The 18,748-nt window shown below is 33.3% G+C and overlaps 1 pseudogene across 1 annotated transcript in view; it reads left to right on the plus strand.

Annotated features, from left to right (window-relative positions):
- LOC145679184 (myrosinase 1-like) overlaps nucleotides 1-13,884 on the plus strand; it is a 99,310-nt pseudogene extending 85,426 nt beyond the window's left edge. Inside the window, exons 8-12 of the transcript XR_014130489.1 lie at nucleotides 4,603-4,751; nucleotides 5,387-5,521; nucleotides 9,715-9,821; nucleotides 13,118-13,136; nucleotides 13,672-13,884. The product of XR_014130489.1 is annotated as a myrosinase 1-like (transcript). The remainder of the gene's footprint in view (nucleotides 1-4,602; nucleotides 4,752-5,386; nucleotides 5,522-9,714; nucleotides 9,822-13,117; nucleotides 13,137-13,671) is intronic.
- Nucleotides 13,885-18,748: the final 4,864 nt, after the last annotated feature.

An 18,748-nucleotide genomic window follows, 5' to 3' on the forward strand; every position in this document is an offset into this window, starting at 1 on the left:
TTATTATTATTATTATTATTATTATTATTATTATTATTATTATTATTATTATTATTATTGATATTTTTGAAACATTAGAATTACATGCTTACGAGGATTCGTGTTGGGCCCCCTCCGAAAAGAAAAGCTGGATATGTGCCTGCACTGAATGATAGACGTATGAGTCAAGGTATATACGAGCGTGCTAGGCGATCGAGTCCGGAGCATCAAAAACAGACTAAGACCACAACTTTCAGTTCTTCTTGCCGATTGATGCTGCTTTTTACCTGCTATGATATGTCGGATAATAATGTGAAATAAACGAAGGTCAAGTCCATGGTGTATTGGTGTTCCATGCACCTAAACCTGTAAAATATTTGTGCCGAAAACATCTTTCACTCACTAGCTAAATTTGAGGGTATGATCGCTCATCTTGCCTTATAAAGTATAGTCTTATAAAGAATATATATAGCATAATAAAAACCTTAAGACCAAATTCAATGATTTTCTATAGTTTTCTTTTTTAATAACGGGAAACTTGTTTATTTCATCACGATAAATCACGTTTGATACTAAGATGTCTGTTTCTGACTATATATATTTTTCATACCTTATTGAAGACAATTTTTTTTCAAGAAAAGAGGATGATAAAAGGAAGCTATACAACCCCATAAACTGAAAGCAATCGGTATTACTAATAGTACACTAATTCTAAATAAATACGTCATCAGAGGAAACAAAAAGTTATTTCCTAATTGTATTGTTTCAGTTTTATTAACATAAAAATTATACACTTTCCACAATGTTTTGTAAAGAAAAAAAATTGAACAGGACCGGATGGGATTCGATCTGGTGTCAAAACAGTATAAGAATTACTAGTCCGTCACTCTACCCACTTGACCACACAGATTTTCTTTTGTTGCCTATCTTTTTCTTAAGAAATAAATGCTCATGGCTATAGAGCATGTCACTTCCAAACTTAAGACAACAGTTTTTCTCTTTGTTTATATATTTCCGTACATCTTGCTTACAGAAGCTAATTTATATTTGGCAGACAATTTACACCCTAGATTTAAGCCAATAAATGCAATATTTTACTCCAATTTCCAGTTCCTTGGTTCAGCTCTTCTCCTACCAATCTTGTTATTCCCTCTGCAATCGTGCTGTGCTACTCCAAAACTTCCCTCGAAAACATTATTGCCAGTATACACAAAACCGAACATAATTTTGTTTTTTGCTTATATTTTTATTATTTTATTATATTTTTTTGGAAATATCTCCTTAGATGGATTGCTTTCTATTATCTCCACTTACTAATAACTAAATTTTACCCATAAACATATGGAAAATGAAATAATTGCGAAAAACCGTGAGTTACAGTATACGCGCATTTTTTTTTTTTTTTTTTTTTGCGCATGGGAGTACATCCTATTTCTAAAAGTACGACCGCATTAATTATGGCTATTTTGACCTGAAAATTCTGTTAAATCCAACTTCAGGTACCTTCGGAAACAGTAAGCCACCGATGCCAGGTTCGAGACCCGAAGCCAGCCTTCGCAATGAGAAAAAATTGTGCAGAAGTGTTATTAAGACATGGAAATGTTATTAAGTATAAAAAATTTAAGCATAATTGAAATACGTAATGATATAGTATCCTGAAACTACGTATCTTCATATGAGCACATGCTAGTTTTGTTACCTACGTTTATATATGTAAAAGAACATTTCCAATGAAAGGAAAGACAGCAAACATAGTCCTAGCATTCATAGTAGAATGAAAAAAGACAAAGGAGAAAAGCAAAAGCATGAATGGCATTGTCTTGCTAATTCAGGTATTTTTCTTTAAGAGGGACCTTGGGATCTTGTTCATGTTAGAAGTGCTAAATCTCGAGATTGGTAATTGTGAAGTCGTGAGTTCCATTCCCGTTTGAGGCAAACGTTTAAGTATGTCATGGTATTTTCCTCAATACATAAATAATTATATTACGGTAAACAATTTGTACAATCATTTCAAGATATAAGTAATTATTTGTTTAAAATATAGTATCTGAGAGGTGGTGGATGTTGACGGAGCGTCAGTATCTTATATGAAGATGTAATTACAAATAGTAGTAATACCTGTAATGGCAATACATAAGTGCGTTTGTGTATTTGTCTGCAGCTATTTATCATACGAAAGTTGCTTCTCAATATTCTCATTACAGCATGAGATATACGTTCTTAAAGATAGTAGACCCTACTGTATAATCGCTAAATAAGATATTTCCATCTGGCGTTTATTTAATTCTCTGCTGAAGTTGTGTAATATATATATATATAATAATTCCTCTAATGCATGTTCATAGTTATGCAGAATAAAATGCACTATTAATTGCATAAGTTGACTAAAGCTGTTTGCTCTACTCTTGAAATTATTAGCATTTCTCCTCATTTTACGCGAGAGACTGAAATATACATGATTGTATTTTGTTAAACACTTCCAGCCTGATGTTTTGTGCCATATCTTGAATAACAGCCAGCGGTGGTCGAATAGGTAGCACTAGAAAGTCGTTAATTGAATTTCCGAATTCCAGAATGTTGAATTTTCGGGATTTGGGAATTTCACAGTTTTTAGATAGTGAAAATCCCATTCTCAAAATTACGAAACACGAAATAAAACCTTGACAGGGCTTAAGGGACGAAATTATATAAATCCACATTTTCACTAATTGAGTAATGGAAGTAAATTCGAATATTTTCATGGTTATTTGTGCTTAAGTTTGTTCATAGATTTACTACATCGATACTTCGGCGTTTCATAACATCCTAAGTTTAATACAACATTTGCAACGGATATGAATATTATTGTTATCGAACATCGGAAATTCAAAGCCAAGTTCCTTCAAAATGGGTTTGTAAGTGTGTTCATGTTTCTAATCTGGTGGAGCGCAGGATTTCCAATCGTCAGGTCTTGAGTTCAAATCCAACAGAGACTTTTTCTTTATTAGCAGGACTGCAGAAAAATATGCTACGAGGGGTGATTGAGAGGAGAAACATTTTCAGAAAAGTTTAGGTAGGCCCAAAAAGGGTTGTTTTGAGAGTTAAGGTGAAGATACTAACATTGATGTTGAGCGTTTGAAAACCCAAACAATGTTTAAGAACATCATTTTTCCTTCTCTCGTGTGACTTTGACAAAAATAATTCCTTCTTCCGTTTTTATTCGTCAGTTCAAGCTATTAAAATATTATATTTCAGAGCTAATCGTAATTAGGTTACAGATAGTTGAAGGATACGACTCTTAGTATACCTTGAAAATATTAGTATGCGTTGTCTAATAAATCATTTCAACTACGTATAACACATTTCGTATTTCATTAAACTTACAACAAGAAGTTTGATATGAATCGGCGAATAATATTTTTATCGTTAAAGATGGAAATTAAAATTTATTAAAAATATGTGAAAAAATAACTCTGTAGTGTTAAGAGAAAATGTTTTACTTTGAAAATATTGCTGAACTTACGAAGAACAGAAACTATGATTTTATTTAACTTATAAAAAAGCTTAGTGTTCATAATATTTTCTTCATATTTATTTCACTTTAAATAATTAAATTTAAAAATATATCAAGAAGATATAAAGAAAACGTATTAAATTGGTAATTATTGAATATTCTGGAACATTCATTAATATTCTTCCCGATATCGTCCTGATGTATTATATCACTATATTATCCCGAGTCCATCTTCTATGTATAATAAAGTCTAGGAGCAATATAGTTCTATACCGGTACCATAATTTTCAAAGTTAATCTTATTATTATTTTTTTTTTTTAGTTTATTCTTAATCTACGTTTAAATCGACTCAAGCTAGAACTTTATTGGTAGAAGAAATATGGAAACTTCCTTTAAAATATCTTTTTCCGAAAAGAAAATGAAATTATTATTCATGGAATTTTTGAAACTTAATTTTAATTTATCTTGAAAATGTCCAAATGTGGCTTATTAACTTATCCCAAGCCTTTCAAATGGACCATAAATGTTAAGAAGGGAATAAGTGCGACGATAAAAATGTTGAGAAGCAAAAGAAAAGAACTGTATAGGTCGATAGAGTTTTTATTCAATAACCACGAAACTTGTACTTTAGCTTGAGAACTATACGCTATACCACTCACGTATAGAAAGAAGCTTCGAAATGATGTAGGAGATAATATAGAATACAAAAAGTAATTTTGTTTTATCGTTTGGTCTTCATTCCCTATTTTAAATTGCTATTAACACTCTTGGTTGGTTTCCATTTACTTGGTTGGTTTGGCCTTTTTTTCTGCAATGCAATTGTAGCACGAGTGGAGGAAAGAGTTTATTTGTTACGGATCATTTAACTCAATGTTCCTTGACTCGAACGACAATCACGTTGCATAAATAAGGCCTTATGCTCTATGTAAACTTATGTAAATTAATAATGTAAAAGCAGCATGTGTTTGAAGTAAAGTTTTCATATTACTCATAAATGTCTATTTTGACAAGAAAAATTTTGTGTTTAAAATCTTTTAGTTAAGACCTCAAGAAATATAAGACCTTTGTTTCTACAAACATTTAGCCCTTACCATTTAAAACTGAAGTTGCATGATTTATTTGGTGACAGGTACTAGTGATTTCTTTGGCCTGAATCATTACACTGCTAACCTGGTTGAAGCTGGAGTGACTGGTGCTGATCCAAGTTACGAAAGAGATTCTTCTAATATAAAGAGTTTTGATCCCTCTTGGCCATCATCAGCAGCTGATTGGCTTAAGGTAAAGTTAGGCTAATTACATTTACATGAGCGTAATTACATTTTTTTTACAAAGGAAGTGAATGCAGTTCGTTCTCCTGATATCAAAAATTGTTAAAGTGTGGCAAGGGGGATTGCCAAATTGAAAATATACAATGTTCACAATACTTTACCGAAATTCAATGACCCCTTCCACCTTCCTATGGGGCCGGCAAACTCCATACCAAATCAAATGTTATTCTTTCATAATAATCTGACACACAAATTATTTTCGTATGTTATGAAATAGCTTAAATATATCGCTCCGAGTACATGCATGTTTTAAGGAAATACGGTTCATATCGCATATATAAGCGTGAAAAATGGTTGCCACAATTAAACTTTGCCTGGTGGAAAAAAATTCTAATTACATTTTTGAATTCATAATGAAGACACTTAATCTTGATAACTTTGGTTCTTGTGATACGATTTTTTTTTTTTTTTTTTTTAGACCAATGTTATCCACATAGGTGTTATTGTCAGGTTTGTGGACAAAGTTAATAGAGTAGTAAGGTTGGGGGAAACGAGGCGTTGGTTGGTTGGTTGGACATCTGTAAGATAAGATGGATATCTTATGTGGCTATCTCAACGTCATTTTATACCTTGGTTATTCTTCAGGTTGTTCCGTGGAGTTTCCGGAAAACACTAAATTGGATAAAAGCTGAATACAATAACCCATTAGTCTATGTTACAGAATGTGGATATGCTGATCAAGGAGAGCTTAATGACACTGCTAGAATTAATTATTTTCGAGTGAGTATCATTTATGTCTATCTTTATTTTTTATTTTAGTCGGTATTTATATAAGTCTAATATATAACCTCTTTTTGTCTCTAAACACTTGAAGAGCATTTTTCGAGCTTCCTCAAGTTTTTGATACGTACTAATTGTGTGTTTAATAGTCCTACAGCACTTCTAAAAAGCAATTTTATTTTTACTTATGTTAGCTAAATATTACGTTTGAAAAGATACAAATAATAAACTTTTCTATAAACCGCCCTTTATCCTTATTACAGAAACAAGCCGTTTCAGTCTATCAGTGACACTTCTAATAATTCACAGTCAGGCTAATAGTTGTCGCTAGCTACGCTATCTCCGGTCTGACACCAAAAAACGTCGTTGGCGTGTGTGTAATTTGCAGACGAACCAAAGGATTGACATACCAGAATGTTTGAAATATATATGTACAGTAAGTACACTTTCTGTACATAACATGATCAAGCTCATTTGCATAATTTTGGTAGACGTTAATACCATATTCACACTTATATGGTACTACTATTCTTATTCGTGCAATGATCATAAATCGAGTTTTACGAATTATTGTAATTTGACAATAGTGAAAAGGAAGATGTTTACCTAAGATTCAATGTCATTTTACTCAAGAATGCTATACAATAAGTCTCATCTGATTTTATTTTTGTAGTCTGCATAAGGTTACTCTGTATACTCTCTACTTTATCTTTACACACAAATAAATCCTGAACTATAATTTAAGACTTCCTTTGTCATGTTATTTAAAGCCTTTATGTGTTTCAATAGTTAAATAGTGTAAACTCTCTTTAGTAAAATTAGAAATGGGTAATCCTTAGAAATGTACTTCCTTGAGTTATAATTAGTATTATTCGTGGAAGTATAATACGACTTTAATTATCAGTGAGAGCACATGTTCTTCAGATCTCACGTAACGTTGTAGATTCGTCTCGTATAGTTTTGGTGCTGACCGAGACACTAAAACTGCAATCTAATCAACCAACAAAGAATGTAATAATAATAACAATAATAATAATAATAATAATAATAATAATAATAATAATAATAATAATAATAATAATATATTAAGGTAACAATAGTTACTTATTTTAAAATCATGCACTCATCTTGGTTTGACCCCTTGACAATGATACGAAGGTGGATCAAATATAAACGGGATTTTATTTTTTATTTAAATTTATTTATTGAAAACCACAAGACACTTACAATTTATTTTTCCACATAGTTTTCTCCTTTGTAAATGCGTTTGACCCAGCGTATGGGTAGCTTTTTGATGTCCTCATCGTAAAAAAAAAACAGGGTCATGTCACTAGCCAGTTGCGTACGAACTCTTCTACACTCTCGTCATCTTTATATCGTTGCCATCCTAGAGCTTCTTTAAGCGGTCCGAACAAATGGAAATCGCAGAGCGATAAGTCCAGGCTGTAAGGAGGATGTTCAAGTGTAGTCCAGTGCATTTTCTGTAGCTTCGAGACAGTTCGAGCTGCAGCATGGGGTTGCACATTGTCGTGCAAGAGAAGAATCTGTCGAATTGATTGGTCTCGTCTTTTGCGGTGATATGCAACTCTCGCCTTGTTCAACAGCTAGCAGTAGTATTCAGCATTTATTGTGCATCGCTCATGTAAAACGTCAATCATCAAAATGCCTCGCCGATCGAAAAAAAAACTGTTGAAAGAACCTTACCAGATGACAGTCGAGTGTTCGCTTTCACTGGTACTGCCTCTCCTTTCCTCCTCCACTCCTTACTGGCTTGTTTGGATTCAGGAGTGCAGTGGTGAACCCATCTTTCGTCGCAGGTGACTATCCGACTGAAAAATGCATCATCTTCTTCCGCAAACCTTGCATTAAGCCTCTGACAGACCTCCAAACGTCTCAACTTCAGATTTTCGGTCAAAAGGTGAGGGACCCATCTGAAACACACTTTACGGAACTGTAGGTCGTTCTTTATGATTGCTTAAGAACTCCTATAGCTGATTCCGACTTGTTCTGCAATTTCTGATACTGTTATTCGTCGATCGTCGTCAATAATGCCTTTAACCGCATGAATGTTTTAGTCCGTAATGCTGGTCCGAGGACGGCGATCGTGTTGCTGATTTTCCACACGTTCTCGTTCTTCCTTGAACTTTTTATACCAGGCATACACACGCGTCCTTGACAATGTTTTACCCCCGAACTGTGCAATCAATCTATTACAAATTTCTGCCGCTGTAACTCCTTCACGAGCAAGAAATTTTATAATTATGCGTTGCGCAGTGGAGAGGTGCACCTGTTGCTCCGACATCATGAGCGGTACTGACGAAATGGCGGGAAATATCTAACAGCACGCTCTCTCCACTCCCAGCGGTCCTGCCTAAACATATCAGAAGCTCGCGGCCAGTCCTACCAACTGTTGATGTTCAGGAACAAAAATCCCGTTTATATTTGATCCCTCCCTCGTATTATAGCAGCACTTTAGTAATCTATTCACTGTAATTTAGGTGAAGAAATCTTACTACGGTGGTTTAATAAAGTAACTTGGGAATAATATCTTAAATTTTGTTGTAGATTAATAATCTAATGTTTCTATTCTATGAATTAGAAATGCAATTGCAGGTTCTTTTCAGTTTACTGCGAATGAGTAATAACTAATTTTAAACTTGGAACATCGTTTCTTTGAATGCTCTGAAAGGGGTAACGTTAAATATACAGAATGCTCCTAATGACTTTCATATCGTTGTGTAGCAGATCTGCGTGTACCATGTTAATGTAAGGTATTTTGATACTACGACAATAAATTAGAGGGCTTTTATGTCGGTAGAACATATATAACTGAATGTCTGTGTAAATCTGTGTAAAATTGGGCTTAATAAATCCCAATTTTATGTTTCCGCAGCTAATAAAAGAAAAAGTGAAAGAAAGAAAAAAGTCTCCGATTTTATTTAGTTCGAAAAAATAGGACACTACATAATGCACTTAAATCTGCATTTTAAGTAAAAAATATATTCGTAAATATCCCGCATTTAGGGAAAAATGTGAAAGTTATATCGTTAGTAAAGAGGACGCCACATTTACTAGAATCGACAAGTGCAGTTGTTTGTGGGTATTTTGACAACAATCGACAAAAAATAGGTCAATATTTTCTTCACTAATGTCTTACACTACGGTCGATATTACTCTTCGAGCTCAAAAATATTAATGTTAGCAATTCTTTTTCTTCAGGTTTTTGTTACTTTTCATTTTAATCTGTTGTATCATTTTTGCTACGATTGTACAGTGTGTTTTACCCTTGGGAAGGTGAAAATACTGATAGCGTCAACATTTTTAAAAAATTAGGTTCAGTGGTTTATCCTGAATCATCTAACAGTCTGTTTGATGCAAGATGCTTTCTATATTAATTAAAAATGTTAATTTTGTAACCTTTTTAAATGAACAATGGTTAAAAATGTAAATCAAAATCATTCACATCTATTACTTTACAAGTACAAATTATTTAAAATTCATATTACACATCTTTGTGAATTTTTTCTTTATGACGCGCACCTCTTTTGTACTAAACTCCTATTTAAGCGAGAACTCCCATTTGAGGGGGAAAATCTCCCATCAGTTCGTTAAATCGGGGTTATAGTGTACTCAGTTCTTGCATAAGTGGTTTCCTTAATCCTTAATCACTCCATTCCAGCACCATAATTTTCAGTTTTCATATAGACTTATTTTTTGAATCATAAGCAAAACGAGCTGCTACTAGAACCTCCTTTTGGGTGATCCACTCACATGAGAAAGACATAGGACTTAATAGATATACTGCTAAACATTTCCGTAATCTACTACACCTGGACTGATTTATTATTATTATTATTATTATTATTATTATTATTATTATTATTATTATTATTATTATTATTATTATTATTATTATTATTATTATTATTATTATTATTTGTGTGTGACGTCACATTCAAAAGTAAACGCAAACGTTATTTGTCAAAAGCTACTTACTCGCAATCGTAGGATGTTTCAATGATATATTCGCTTTCCAAAAGGACTTCGACAACTATGATCTATGTTTGTCGCCTTTTTATCTAGAAGGGGAGATATAGGACTCTGATACAGGTAGAATTATGTATTTATTTCCTTAAAACATTACTGTTCATTATTTCATTTTACTAACTTCTAAATAATATCTTAAATTTCAGTCGTACTTGGACGAGTTATTGAAAGCAATCAAGATTGATGGTTGCAATGTGAAAGATTTTGCTGCATGGAGCGTCATCGACAACTTCGAATGGATAGCAGGCTACACGTAAGTTTATATTATACCTATTTACTCATTGCAGAAACTAGGGAATGAGACTGATATTTTCACTGCAAAGTTAGTCTTGGCACAGTTTTTCGTTGTGGTGAAACTTGCATTTTATCTTAGAAACACGTGCAGAAATTTTCAGCTTGGTCAGTCTCAGTGTGGTACGGAACTGTTTTTGTGATACTCGTTACCCTTCCAAAAATAAAACAAAGAATGAATATCAAGTTCTGTGGGCCTTAAGGGAAACTCCAATGGAAATATATGAGATGTTGAAAAAAGTTTATGCAGACAATTGCCGTTTTCGTTGCCACGATCTTGAATGATATAAGGCGTTCAAAGCCGACAGTAAACCAGTGAAAGATTACAAGTAGGCCTACCCGGTCAGAACAACTGAAGTGATAGACAAAGTTCGGGTATTTTTTGAATAATCGAAATGCAGATTTCTAAATATCAGACTTCATAGGAGCGAATAAGGAGACTATTCGCCAAATAACAATGGAGGATCTAAAGAAACGGAAGCTGTGTGCACGTTTCGTATCCCATTTCCTATTAACGGAAGAAGTGCAACATTACCAAGAACTGATGACTGCTGCTGAAAGGGAAATGTTTGGTGCAACCACATCCCACAAACTCATCAGATCTGTTTAACTATGATTGCTTTCTTTTCACCAAATTAAAAGCACCACTGATGAATGGCCTTTCTGTTGGCCATCCTAGAAGCAGTGACGAGGATTTTGGATACCATTAGAGTCCAGGACGTCCAGAGGTCATTCTATGACTTAATGGATCTTGCAAAACTATATGTAATGTGCGATACTCTTATTTGAATATTAAAAATCGATATCGACAAATAGAGTTTGGCACGAGTCGAGCTAAAACTCGACTCGACTCGAAATTCGAAACGAATTCAAGTCGAGTCGAAGGTAATTTTCTAGAGTCGAGTTCCGAGACGAGCCACTGTTTTGAGGTCGAGTTTCGAATCAAGTTGATTTTGATAAATGGTTCGCTCATTCAGCTCGTTTTAACTCATTCTGAAGTCATGGCCTGATTAGACTGGAAAGCGAAAGCCATGAGAAGTGTAAGCAATAATGTGGAATATTTTTAGTATTGCTCACGAGATGAGACACTGCTCGCATCTCGTCTCGTCTCAATTAACGAGACGACAATGAATTTTTATAACGAGACATCCTCAAATGTCGTGAGCACCAATATAAGTATATACTGTAGTTCTTATCATCAAGGCTGAGACCTGTACGGTCGAATTTCCAAGCCCAAGCAGAAGCCCAATCCGGGTAGTGATGCCAACCGGCTCAGCTCGGTTCAACAGAGCGAACAGCTCGAGGCGGCTCTGTTGGAATGAGGCACCGACTCGGCTCAGGTGAACCATCGGCTCGAGCTGGCTCGGTTGGGTGAGTTGTTGGCTTGGCTCGATAGTGAATGAGATGTGAGCCGAGCTGCTTGAGTCGTTGACAATCCTAAATCCAGGCCGAGCAGGTTTGAACATGTTTGGCCGGCGCCCTACAAGTTTTAAGAATTTTTGGCTCAAGCCCGAATACTTGCTTCTCCGGATCTCAAATCCAGAACCTCGTGAACGATGCCCTTGCCTCCTAGACTTCACGACTACCGAAATCATCTGTCAACTAGTTTTTAATATTCAGATACAAACCACATATCTTTCATGTTTATACACGGTGTTGTTGTTGTTATTGTTAATAATAATAATAATAATAATAATAATAATAATAATAATAATAATAATAATAATAATAATAATAAGTTGTAATAGTAGTAGTAACTATCATTGATAATAAATACATTGTCTATATAGGATACTTGAAGAAAGTACTTCAAACTAAACACATCATTTAGCTCGATTTGGCTCGACTCGACTCGAAACTCGAGTCAAATTCGAGTCAAGTTTCGAGTCAAGTTGGAGGAAATTTTTCGAACCGACTTCTCGAGTTGATCTCAAAGATGTCTGTTTCGAGTCGAGTCGAGTTTCAATGAAAACTCGCTTGAACTCGCTCGTGCCCATCCCTATCATCAAAATATAGAAACTTGATCGATATATGAATCTGCCCGGGTCACCAGGTCTATTGTCATGGATCTGACTGCGTCTGGGCTTTCCAAGTAACAAAATGCGTACCTTTCCATCATTGCAATTATATCGGTATAGAATCTCCTGCACTGTGCATATGTGAATATTTAAAAATGAAACGTTGAAGTCAAATTCATATTTAAGCATTACGTTGCTCCGTAGGGATGCGCACTGAGACGAGTCGAGACAGGATTTTCCTGGCAAAATTCGAGTCGAGGCACGGCTCTTCCAATAGAGAAATATACATTTTTCGAGTCGAGACATCAGTTTTACAGCACATTTTCGAGACGAGACAGCCATAAATCTTGTCTCGTGCCCATCCCTATTGCTCCGAGTATCCAATATTTCATAATTCTTTTTCTTGATATTCTCTGATACACAAACCTTTTCTTATACCTAGGTATAATGTTTTCTTCTCGCAATGAGCGAAAAATGTCTGTTTCGAATCTCAGACCACATTGCCTAACTGCATTTAAATGGATACTGCAGAGCTCGTTAGTTATGCATCATTTTATCATGGTAAAATTTGTGTTAACAAAATTTTGTGTTGTATTGTTTTGCATTCTTTTAGTTTTACGTCCCATTCTCCTTTATGATATGAATGCAATGGAAAGCGCAAGATAGACAATATACATCACCCATGTCCAGAGTAGGATTCAAATCCGTGACAGGTAGACTTTGCAATCGCCGGCTTAATGTTTTAAAGTGCTGAACCACGTTACAGTGGCCGCAGGCCGCGGTGGCTCAATGGTGGAGCGTTCACCACTGGTGCATGGGGTTCCGGGTTCGAACCCTGCTCCCAAGCCAAGCGAACTTTGTAGTGGACAAACACTGTGTGCGTGGTTTACCTCGGGGTTCTCCCGTTTTCTCCCACTTTCTTCATTCCACCATTTCATTCATTTCTCATCACCACCACTACACGCACACCAGCATAGCGTTTAGCGTGAATGACTTTTGAATTGTGCTACATAAATTATTGTACAAAACTGTTTGTATCTAGCGCATAGGAACACTTCTCTGACTATGCTTCACCTCAACTTAAATAAAAATACAGAAAGTTCATTCGCTACTCATGAATGTCTAAGAAACAAGATTCTTAGTGTGATAAACATAATTATCAATGTGCCTTTTCTTCTCCTACTATTCTCTTTTCACTCTATTTATTTATTTAGCAATGATGCAATTGTATACCTTTCAGTTTAACGTCCCACGATTATGCCCGTTAGGATGATTAAGGCAAGTGAATGATGATGGAAGAATTGGTGGAATGAGAACGTAGAAGGAAATTAGAGTACTCCGAGAAAACCCATGGACATGATGTTGTCCAGGGGCCAGGGACCACACACGCAAGAGGTAAGCTCTCTACCACTGAGGCACTGTGCCCCTCAATGATGCAATTATTTCAATTTTAGTAATTGCATAAAATATTCTCACATCCACTTAGATACAAAAATAGTGATGTACTTAGTGCTATCATGTGAAAAACTTATTCATTCTGTTTTTTGTGTGTGACAATATTTACAATACATATTGATATATATATATATATATATATATATATATATATATATATATATATATATATATATATATATATATATAAGATAGTATATTCTATTCAGCTTCAAAATGCTTTCCGGTTGATACATTGATTCTATTTCTTGTCTGTAATTACACGTTTTAACATATCTAATCCTTTGCCTATTTGACATGGTATGAATGCTAGTCATTTGTGTTAACATCTGATTGTTTTACTGGCAGAAATTTGGCTTCTACCATGTTGACTTCAATGACCCAGCAAGACCTCGAACACCAAAGGACTCTGCTCGATTCTACAATGAAGTAATTACAAATAGAAGATTTCCTCAGCCAAGGCAAGAATAGAAGAAACTTCTGTAACTTGCATTGTATATTTTAAATTATCATTGAGTACATGAAAATAAATAAAAATATCTTAGCAAATGATGAATATATATACTTCCTTCTCGATATTACCTATAATTATTAATGGTCAACTGAATTATTCTTACTTATGAACTATTTATTCTAGGTTGTGTGTTCGTTCCTTAATTGTGCAGAATTCAATCTTGCTGGAGACCTTCTGAAATCCTGACATTTGTCTGCAGAGTGTAATTCAAATTTTTACAACAAAGTTTATATCAGTAAGAACTGAAAGATGTAAATTGTATAATTGAAGCATTCCACCGAATAACACTATGGCAAATTTTGGACTTTCTTGAGAAATCAGTTGAATCATGTTGGACAGGATATGACTGACATATCCTGAAAGAATTGTTTCTCTATTTGTACAATTTGAATGTATATATTTGTAACTTCACTAAAGTACAATGACAATGCTATAAAACAATGTTCAGTGGACTGTAAGGCTTGATTCGTATACCACATGAATGCAACCAAAATATAATTTCACTGTATTTAATGATTACAACTTCAGTTTGCACACAAAAATAATACACGAGAATAAACAAATACACAAGGTCTTTAGTTGTAAGTGATTGTAACACGATGGCTTACTGTTTGTGCTATATTGTATGATGTTCGACCATGATATATGGTCCACCAAAACTGCATGTTCTTGCTGCCTCCACACTCACACACACACTTCACCAAACAATAGAAAAGCGTTAAGCAACTTGAACACTGTTGCCAGCTAAAGGCACACACACTGTTAAACACACAAATAATCCCAAACACTATTGTACAAAATGTGGCTCTAGTATGTTCGCAACCTCTCAGCCGAACATTGCTGTATTCTATATGCAATCATACAATAGTTTTCTTCGTTCTTCTCGGCTTCACTGAAATATATCATACAGCGTTATTCGGGGGAATGCTTCAATTGGTAAAGTACTGTATATTGTTCTAGGCCAAGTTAATATTGGAAAAGAAAATGGATTAATATTCTTGTGAAAATGATCCGGTTAAAATGAGTTGAATTCCAATTCTGAGATCCCTTATTTCTGTTAAACTGCACCATTCCTTTTTAACATTTTGTTATTTTTTGGTAATTCGTTTGATTTTAGTTTTTTTTAAAGATTCAATCATGAATACAATATACAGGATGGTTCATGAGCCACTTGATAAAAATGCATTTGAAATCATTATTTATCAACCACAAAATAAAGGAATTATTAAAAGTTGTGTCATAAGATTATGTTAGGTTCCCTAAGGCAAATATTCAAAGTGTTTTCCATCACTTTCAATGCACAAATTACATTTTTTAAGCACAGAAAAACATATTACATCACAAATGTTGTTGGGTTATAACTAAGCAAATTCACTATTAATACGCTCCTTTAAATTATATAGATTTGTTTTTATTTTATTCTTTTCTCTATTCAGAAAAGTCTGCAGCATTATTTCCCAAACAGAGAAGTCCAAAATAATTCAATCCCATCTTGATACTTGTAGTCACTTTTGAAGTACAAACACAAGTATCTTTCGATAACTTTTTATTCATAGTAAACTGGCTTAGAAACAAATCTAATCAAGATCCAAAACCATTTACAAAATCACTTCTTACAATGTATTATTCACGAATCACACCCACCACAATGTATTGTTTAGGTTAAGAGTCAGTTACTGCTACTCTATTAGAGAACTGTGTAAAGCGATCAACAAAGTATAATGATAGATCTTAAGCTGCTTGGTACGCATGTGAATTATTTTCTTGTGTAGATCTTTAATTCTCGAGTTATGAGACAGCAAAGCTGGGATCAGGACTCAGTGAAATTTTCGCAAATAAATAAATAGACAAATCTCAACATCCTTAGATAAATTAATCCATTATTCAGCAAAATCTCATCTTCGGATAAACTAATCCAATCTTCATCAAACTTTGCATGGTGATACCACTTGACCAATTTAGTACGCATATCAAACACTTTCCTGTTTAGGCCTGCTTAGGTGGAGTTTGGACTTAACCGTTAGAAAAATTTTCGAAAACAAACGAACAAAAAACGACTATGATTGCTACTTAGAACCAAAATATATTAAACAAATCAATTATGCTACATTACTTTGAGGCATAACAAAGTAAATGATGATACGGTTGGTTAACTATGTTTAAACGCAGTGTGTACTTTCATAGTTGAAAAAAATAATTAGAAAGACAATGGGATAAAATTAATTAAAAAGACCACTAAAAAGTAATTGGTTAAACTACACATCAATGTCAGATAAAAGTAATGGTTAAAATTAAAATTAATTTTAAAGTTAATTGATTAAAATTGAAATTGATTTTAAAGTTAATTCATTAGAATTAAAATTAATTTTAAAGTTAATTGATTAGAATTAAAATTAATTTTAAAGCTAATTGATTAAAATTAAAATTAATTTTAAATTTAATTGATTAAAATGAAAATTAAAAATAACGATTTACAATACTGCAAACCAGAATTATTGGAAATTGTGAAAGTTAATGTAAAATTTAATAGATAAAATTAACGCACGGGAAAGATTATTTTTTATTATGAAAAGTTACTGCTTTGAAAGAAATGGTTAATAAATAAATATATATTTATAATGTAATGACACATTTTATTTTGGTTCTGACGGAGAAAAATAATTAAATTTTTAATCGTTACCAATTTATTTAATGACTATCAATTAAAAAGTTCAACTTTCAATCGATTAAATTAAAAATTATCAACATTTTCAACGATTAATTTAATCGTTAGTCTTAATTACAAGCTTAGGTACTTATAATAGAGATGTGCTACAATCAATGAAGAATATTTCTTTTTAATTAATTTTATTTTACTTTCTTCAATAGAGAAGCTTATTACTTCAATATATTAATTGTAAAGAAAAAAAGAGTGAAAACTCATCATTATCGTAGTACTGTAGACTCCTTAAGAAACAATGTTAAATAACACCTTTTCATTATGATTCTAACGCATTTTTTTTTTAATTTACAAATTTAAATATTCGTCACTTGAATAAGCAATAAATGTATCTTAAACTTTTACTGGGCGTATCTCAAATTACACCTTTTGATGATTCGCTGAGTATTCTTTCGCCTTGACATCTGCCTCCTCATCAACTCGATATATCAGGAAAGAAGTCTTCGTCGCCTACGATTCTTACAGTAATCGACAGTGCTCGTAAAATCATATAAGGTATCGACGTAAGCTCAAAATCGCAATTGGTTATTCCAAACGACGACATGTATGAAGAAAACAAGCCACATCAAGTCACAAACTCACACGATATTCAAACTATATGTTAAAACTGAAAAATGAGTAACTAAAATAACGTAGATATAAATATTTCTGACTGGAATTTCCATCTGAATAAGGATAAACGGGTTTTCTTGTTACAGAAAAAGAAGCTGTGCTAAGAAGAGAAGGTATGATTTGTAAGTGGCGATAAGGAACTCAGAACTTAAGCCTGAGCAGGACTCAGGCTAACTTCAGGGGCGTTATTTGGGGAGGGGAGCAATTGCAACTGAGTTTTGGAAATAACGTGCTCTTTAATAAATTATGTAGTAATATACTAAGAAAAAGACCTGAAAATCAGTAGACAATCTTGCTGCTCCCCACTCATAAAACCTGAAATGACTCTACTGGGTATCTTATTAATGCAAACGGACGAAACTCAAGTCTAATTTGGCAATATTGTAGTAATTTCACCCAACAATACAAATAAATGTATTCATCTTAAAATAGACTTAATTGAAATGTATTTCAAAATATTTACCTATCTTGTTTTTATTAACTGAAACACATCATTGAAAAATTGCACTGTATAAACTGGAAACTGATGTTTGTTATATAAGTGTAGAAGCGAAAGTGTTAATAACGGCTCTACATCCTAAACAATTTACTACATACGAAGGGAATTACCCACCATGAGGCTTTATTCTACGGAGGCTTCACAATTGTATATATTAATCAATAGTGGAGTATCTAACCTAAGTGTCATGATGTCGTGGGCAGAGCACCGCCTGTTAAAAGAAGTTAGCAATCATTAAGTTAAACTAACACAATATGTTGAAAGTACTGATATTGTTAATGGAAGTGAAGTGTGTTGAAGAAATTTATGTTCACGTATCCTAGGAATCAACTTCTCGTATGATCTCAATTCTCTTTGTAGAAGGTTGATATTTGAATAGATGTTAAGAAGAAGAAGCTTAGTGCAACGTTTTCGTTTTTTTCCTCATACGCTTTCTTATGATTTACTGAATTTTTAGATATTATCCAATCTAAATTTAGGATAAACAACACTCAACTTATAACCCACATATAATCAATACGATTTGACTTCTGTTGTTAATTAACATCTCTATTTGGAACAAATAGTGTTACGCCTACACATTATCTATATACATCAACCGCAATCTACGGCTTTAGATATATATAATTGTTACGATACGATAGTTCGTTATAACTCCCTGTAAAACGTGTTTATTTCAATCATAAATTAACTGAATATCGTTTTAATATTTAGAGCATCTCTAACTAATGTCTATATTCATTAATAAAGAACTTTTAATTCTTTCTGTAATGAAAATTACTTTTAAGCTACGACACTCTTCTAAGATCTAAAATTTTCCATTGCTAACTGAAAGTGAAGAGGTAACGTCGTTTTCCATTTTACGTTTTTGCTACCACCTTTTGTTCAAAAATTATCTTTCAATCAATATTTATAGGTCATCACATAAGCGTTGCTATGTATTATCAGTAATTACGATAAACAATAAAATTTATATATAAAATATTATATATTGGATTTCAAACGATTTGATGATAAAATATGAATATTCAAAGCTTATTGAATCTTTGTTCATACAGTAGTTTTATCTTAG

This window comes from Thermobia domestica, chromosome 2, assembly GCF_964235325.1.
Source record: "Thermobia domestica chromosome 2, izTheDome1.hap1.1, whole genome shotgun sequence".
NCBI lineage: Eukaryota > Metazoa > Arthropoda > Insecta > Zygentoma > Lepismatidae > Thermobia > Thermobia domestica.